The sequence below is a fragment of the Eptesicus fuscus genome, chromosome 3 (genome assembly GCF_027574615.1).
Source record: "Eptesicus fuscus isolate TK198812 chromosome 3, DD_ASM_mEF_20220401, whole genome shotgun sequence".
Taxonomy (NCBI): domain Eukaryota; kingdom Metazoa; phylum Chordata; class Mammalia; order Chiroptera; family Vespertilionidae; genus Eptesicus; species Eptesicus fuscus.
Window position 1 is genome coordinate 4,200,070 of NC_072475.1, and position 4,985 is coordinate 4,205,054.

The 4,985-nt window shown below is 55.8% G+C and overlaps 1 long non-coding RNA gene across 1 annotated transcript; it reads left to right on the forward strand.

Annotated features, from left to right (window-relative positions):
- The first annotated feature begins 438 nt into the window (after nt 1-438).
- LOC129147671 (uncharacterized) lies at nt 439-4,900 on the forward strand. The gene is made up of 3 exons (XR_008554952.1): nt 439-506; nt 3,968-4,501; nt 4,839-4,900. It is a non-coding gene; the product is annotated as an uncharacterized LOC129147671 (long non-coding RNA).
- The last annotated feature ends 85 nt before the right edge of the window (nt 4,901-4,985 follow it).

A 4,985-nucleotide genomic window follows, 5' to 3' on the forward strand; every position in this document is an offset into this window, starting at 1 on the left:
GGCGGGGGGCGGGGGAGAGAGGAGTCGGGGAGACCACTTTGCCAACACAGGCAGGCATTTGTCATCATTCCGGACTCCTGGGAGGTGTGGGAGCTTCCCATTGTCCCTGGGTGCTCTCTTTTAGACACGGACCCCCTGGATGAAGAAAGCAAGCCAGGGCCATCTTCGGCAAGCCCCTCGCCTGCTCGGGACAAGAAGATTCCTCTGCAGAAGTCCAGCTGGCCTTTGGCACAAGACCTCCCTGGCCCTCTGCTGAGCTGTGGGCTGGCATCACAATGCCCAACCGTCACGCGTGGGCTCTCCGGGTGTCTCTGGGGCAGGACCAAACTCTTTTACATTTTTGATCTCGGGGGGTCAAGACTGCGAACACAGTACGCTCAGTGAAACCTGGGGGTGGACAAGAAAATGGCAAGAGATAGGAGTAGCCCCAGGAACAGGTTCTTGGCTGCTGCTCAAGGATGGCATGGGCACTCAGAAGAAGGTGCCGGGAAGGACACCTCCTGGGGGTGAGCAGAGGGAGGGGGTTCAGAGAGAGGAGCTGGGCGTGCTTGGAGGACAACCTGCGGTGGGCTGAAGTGGTGGGCTCCTGGGGACACAACCAGCTGCGTCTCCAAGCGCGGCCACCCAGAGTTCCTTGCAAATCCCGAAAGACTTGGCCCGGCTGTCAGAGGAAAGGGAGGGGTGCAGCATCGCTTGCCCAGGGCGGCACTTGTTTTGGTGGTGGGGTGGGTTTGAGCAGACTGAGCCCCCGTCCTTAAAAGGAGGGAGCAGGGTCAGACCGTCTGGGGAGAAGGCTGGGGTCGTCCGACGAGCCAGCTGAGTTTGTGCGCAGGGCAGCATGAGACCCAAAAGTGGAGATTCCTAGAGTTTCCAGAATGAGACGTGTGAAGGGGAACAAAAGGCTACAACAGTCACCGTGGGAAAGGAGGACTTCTTTGGACTTCCTTGCACTCACTCCATTCATGCGTCAGTGCTGTTTGACTCTCACTTAGTACGGGAGGGGCAGCCCTGTGCACAGGGCACTCAAAAGGTCTACTTGAGCTCCTTTAGGGAGAAGTGTCTCCCTGACCCAGGTGGGTGTTCTGTGGGGTCAAGAGTGCTGGCCAAGGTCAGCTTCAAAGACGCAGGGTTCCCGGAAGACATTTCTGGGGGGCGGTGGTGAGGGGTCATTGTTTAGATGGGCAGGAACCCGGCCTGGAAGGAGAGGCTCACCCAGAGGAGTGGGCATGGCCAAGCTTCCGGACGACCCACGGCTGAGCCAAGGGAGGGCACTGTTCCTTCCCCGTCTCAACGGGCAGCTGTGCCAGAGCTGGTGCCAGAACGGCACCTGCTGGGCGGACCTGAGGACAGTGCTCCTCCTCCTCCTCTGGGAATGCTGGCCCAGGACGGAGGCTCCGCTCCGGCTCCAGCTGACCCCGCTCGGTAGCTGTGTGCAGCGGTGAGACGCCCCACATGGACATTCTCCGAAGGGCTGTCAGTCAGGCCCGGGTGTCGGTGGTGAGCGAGGTCTGAGCTTAGGCTCCTGGGCCATCTTGCGCCTTTGGACGGATGTTTTCTGATTTCTTAGAAATGACGATGAGTTCCACATCTCTTCTCCCAGTGTCTGCTCTCCGCAGCCTTCCTGTGTTTATGAGGAGTGGCTGGGCGATGCCAGTATTCCCGACCAGTCGGAGCGCAGGGCTTTATTCTGAAAATGCTCCGTTCCATCTGCCAGTAGAAACATGTCGCTCCCTGAAATCAAGACCTGTGGCCTCTGTGGCCACACCTCTCTGGCCAGCCACAGAGCACAGGAGGGTTCGGCCTCTGGGGAGGGTGGGGAGCGTCTGAACATAAGTCTGCAAGTCCCCTGTGCACTGGTGACCAGTCTCCGTCACGTCGTCACGTTGGGACCTCAGTGAACCCACCTGGTGTCTTAAAGTATTTTCTCTCCCCCGGCCCAGGACTCTGAACTCGGTGGGTGCAGGAAGCTTCCTTTCATGAAGGCAATGAGGCCAAGTAAGAGTTTGACTCCTTTTGCATTGATCTGAGTTTCCTGGGGTGAACTGTGGGAGTTCCCCTCCCACTGAGTCACGTGCGGCTCCATGCCGTGGCAGGGCTGCAGACTTTGTGCATGCTCCACGTTGCAGACGCATTCCCTGTTCCCCACCCAGGACCAAGTCCATCTCAGTTTCCACCACGTACGTCTTGGCAACACAGCATCTCAACGATTTGTTACAGGTATTTCCTCTCTCACGTGATTCCTAGGAAAGCACTCCCAAGGAAACGCGGTCTTTTTCAGTGGGACTGGAGAGGGAGGCCCCTGGCTTGGCTGACCCTGGGGCTTTGGAAATGCTTCTTAGAACCCAGGGGTTCAGCTCAGCGGCCCTGACGAGCGCGTTTCCTCTTGACGCATCGTCTGGCTCCCTTCCATCCAGCACTCGACCATCACCACCTCTCCTGCCGGACTCACCCCACAACCACCCTCCTCCTCTCCCTTCTCCTGTGGCGCTCCCCAAAGGACCCGGTGGTTTCCCAAGAGAAGCGTGTACTTTCTCGTCTGCACGTGAAGCTTTTTGCTGAGCCACTGGAGGGGCCAGAACTAGTGTGCGTAACCCCAGCATAGCTCAGGGTTCACCTATCACCTGGTCACTGCAGGTCGGGGCGGGGGATAGGTGGGTGGGGACCAGCAGGGACCCAACGGCAGCTCAGGGGTGAGTGCAGTCCTCCTGCCAGAGAGCCGGAGAGAGAAGGCTGGGGGGCGTTGGGGGGCGGGGAGCAGCTGGGGCTGCGTGTAGCTCACCCCACCAAGCAGAGCTGGGGCCCAACTACACAGTAAAGTGCCTGTGGGTCCCAGCGAAGCTCTAGCCCGGGAACCGGCCCGGGAACCGCCATTTCTGTGCTCTTCAGTAATGGGTAGGCCGCTGGGTCCCGGCTGGCTCTCCCTCTGCTCCCCAACCTTGGGGAGGGGGGTGTCCCGAGAAGGGAGAAGTCTTTCTTTGAGACCTGACTACGACTGGGCTACCACAGTCCTATGAAGCAGTTGGCCTCTTACCAAAAAATGTGTTATTTCCCCCCTTTGAACAGACCTATGGGTGACGTAACAGATTCGTCCTGGGAAAGAGCGTTACTGTTCTAAGTTGTCCCGGCATCTGTTAATCCTGCGGCACAATGCTGACTGACTAATAGCCACAATGCTGACTGACTAATAGCAGTTAATGGTACTAATAGCATTTAGTAGTATGTACAGGGGCCAGCAAACTTTCCCTGTAAAGGGCCAGATACTAAATATTGCCGCCTCTGGCCGCACGGCCTCAACTCTGCTAGCATGTGTGAGTAATAATGGATAGGGGGCCCGTGTTCCAATAAAACTTTATTTGTGACACTGAAGTGAGAATTTCGTATAATTTCACATGTCACAAAATAGTGTTCTGTTTACTTTCCCCCAACAACTTAAGAATGTGAAGTCATCCCTAGCTTGCAAGTCTTCCCAAAACAGGCAGCGGCCAGATGCTGGGAGCACATCTGCTTTGCGGACCATGTTTGTAGTAAAAAGAGCCCAGGGCTTACGCCTCGGCACCTGGACCGGACCAGGGTGTGTGGTTTGCCGGCCTGGTGACCGGGGCAAGGCCATGATTTGGCTACCCTCTGGATTTCCATTTGTAACATTGAAATTATAGCACGCAGCTCCCTGATGGGTTAGAATGAAATGGAGTAGTTTGAGTAAGTGCTCAGGCACTGCGCACAGTAGGGCATCATGTCGTCTTGTTATTGCACACACTGTGCTTCGTCAACCTCTCTAGTGGCCTGAGTGATGCCACGCTGCGTCTGCAGCTCTCCGAGACACAGGGGCAGAGATGGTAGGAAGAGGCGTGTTTTACTCTGTTTTCATTAAAGGGTAACATTTCCGTAAGTGTAGGCTGGCCATAAAGTCTAGAAACAAGCTGATATTATCAATGAATTGTCTGTGCTGCCTGTTTTCCGACTTTAGAGCCATCCACCGGAAGGAACTCCTGGGAGAGAAGGTCTGTCGTGTCTGCAGGACATTCATTTCCAACTACCCTGTCGTGAACCACAGAGCGCCCCCCGGGCCAAGGAAAGGAAGACTGAAGACCTGTCCGCCTAAAGCGAGCTGTCTGGGAAAAGACGACGGATATTCAACATTTCTAACAAATCTTGAATTGCTCAGCTAACCAAATGATTTCACATTCTTGCGGCGAGTTCAAGTATAGTTTCTAACGGCATTTTTATAGCCTCCTTCTCTGTCTACCCACCTTTCCAAATAGTGTCTGAACCTCCCCAAGATACTTGATTAAATCTAAATTAAAAAAAGCAAAGGGGGACAAAAGGAAGAAACCCGAACTGTAAGAAAGTGTGGGGAGGAAAAGCATGTGGAGACGTCAGCATTTAGGCTCTATAGGAAGTCACAAATCATTTTGAAATTAGGATGAAACCCGAAGAGGAAACGGTGCTTGAGAGACAGGCTGACACTTTGAGGGACAGTGGCTGACTTCTGAGCGGAAACGTGAGTTACTGAACTGCGGGAACGGGTCTGGAACTGGAGGGAAGGGCGCAGGAGAGGGCCGGGTGGAGGGGGGGTGGGCAGGTGGGCACGGGCACCTCCTCCTGGACCAGGGGCTGGAAAGCCGTGTTTCCAGGAAGCGGTGACCCGGCGTTGCCGCAGATGTGCCGATGGCCCCGGGGACGCCTAAGACAGACAGCGGTGGCAGCTACACGAAGCGGACCTAGATGAAGAGGCGCTCTGACAGGGGGAAAGCCCGCTGGGGTGGGTGGGAGTGAGAATCTGAGGGTCCCAGCGCCCTGGGGGTGCTGCTTGCAGGTGAATCTGCCCTTTTCTCCAGATGGGGGTCAACTGGAGCAAACGGCAGCCTTCAGTTCAAAGTGCTTATCCAGCGAAGGGACCCCACCACGGTTTTATGGAAAAGAGACTGCAATACGCCAACCAGACACCAACGTACCAAGCTGAGAGTGATTCTTACTCGTCATGG